Raw genomic sequence first — 1,657 nt, forward strand, 5'->3', positions numbered from 1 at the left:
CGTCTGTCAGTAATGCCCGATCAAGCCGAGTTTCCTTCGCCCCAGGGAAGTCACATCAGGGAGCGCTATCATTAAGAGTGGTTTAATTGCTACTCGTGGGCTCGCTGTGTTTCGGGTCTTTCCTGGGCTCCTGTGGTCTGGGTGTTCCCTGGCCGCGCTGAGGTCCGGGTCCTCCCTGGTCTCGCTGAGGCCCGGCTCTTTGTGGATTCCTAAGCACCGTCTCTTCTGTTGGTCTTTACCCTTGGAACTGTCTCTGTTCTCGCCCTGCCACGAGCGTCCTTTCTCTCCTTCGCCGCTCACGGCACCGTCCCTCCGCGTGCCGTGCGGCTTATTGTCCTCCACACTCCCCTCCTCTCAAGCCTCAAATTCCGGGGCGGGGGGTGGTGCGGAATATCCCGAGTCACTGGTGGCGGTGGACGTCCATCAGGTAGTGGGTGAACTCCTGGTAGGGAGACTTAATGAGCTCCCGCTCCCGCCACAGGTCCGGGGTCATGTAGCTGTACCTCTGCTGGATGGCCAGGTGCAAGTGTAGGTGGCCTTTGAAAAGTTGCCCAGGGTGGCATTCGAGCCGCGAGCCGAGGTGTAGCAGTTCTTGATGCCCGCCATGTGCAGCAGCTCCTTGGGCACTGGGGTGGACACGATGCCTGTGCCCAGGGCCGCCGGGATCAGCCGCATCATTATGCTGCCACAACTGCTGGTCGCCTAGCAGTGTCGGTTTAGGGTTTTCCTATCTTGTTTCCCCCAAAGCCCCTGCGGACGGGCATGACGGACAGCTTGGCAAGGATGATGGCTTCACGGATTACCGTGGCCGCCTCTTAGGAGCATTTGACACCCAGGCCTACTGGCCGTTGAAGTCCCCTATGGCCACAAAGGCCTTGAAGCGGGTGCGCTGGCCGGCAGGCGTCTGTTTCTGCACCGGCATGATCCTCAGCACCTCATCCTTCAGCGTGTACCCGGTACTCTCCGTCTCCGCCGACCTGCCTTTGTTGACGTGGTCGACGCCGGCATTGCTCACCCCGTCTCTGCCAACCAGGTTGACCTACCTGACGGTTTGTCCGCCTTGCTCCTTGCCAACCGGGTTGGCCGCCCTGTCGGCTGGTCTGGCCGGTCTCCTGCCAAACGGGTTGACCACCCTTTCGGCTGGACTGGCCTGTCCCCTGCCGAACGAGTTGAGCACCCGGTGCGTTGGGCTGACTGGTACTCTGCCGGGAGGGTTGACGACCCTGGGAGTTGTTCTGGCTGACTCCGCCGGTATCCTGGGAGGTGGAAGGTCGCCCTCCTGGATGGCTCCGCCCATTCTAGTTCCTCCGGGGGGGGGGGGGGGGGGGGGGATTTCTGGACAGAACAAGCTCTATTAACATCACGAAAAGATTAGATCAAGTTCTAGGCCGCAGATTATAGCGCCGTGCAGAGTTCTATCAGATCTCTCACCGACGGGTTCGCGCACTATTTGGCTACCACGCTTAGGCCGCGTTGTCGGTCGCGTGCGAGAGTCCAAGCAACGGAGGATTCCTCATTTTGTTATCGTTCATCGTCATCGCGATCACGAAGATGGTACTTTTTCAGGTTTGTGATGTGGACTGGGCCAAACTCCTCGCTCGCATTTTGCAGAGAGAGCCTGTAGGTAAGACGTGGCAGCCACGCCTTTACCACGTAG

The 1,657-nt window shown here is 59.7% G+C and overlaps 1 pseudogene; it reads right to left on the minus strand.

Annotated features, from left to right (window-relative positions):
- Positions 1-400: 400 nt before the first annotated feature.
- On the minus strand, positions 401-1,297 carry LOC115308437 (annotated as a pseudogene).
- Positions 1,298-1,657: the final 360 nt, after the last annotated feature.

This window comes from Ixodes scapularis, unplaced genomic scaffold (assembly GCF_016920785.2).
Source record: "Ixodes scapularis isolate PalLabHiFi unplaced genomic scaffold, ASM1692078v2 PGA_scaffold4__175_contigs__length_147842914, whole genome shotgun sequence".
Taxonomy (NCBI): domain Eukaryota; kingdom Metazoa; phylum Arthropoda; class Arachnida; order Ixodida; family Ixodidae; genus Ixodes; species Ixodes scapularis.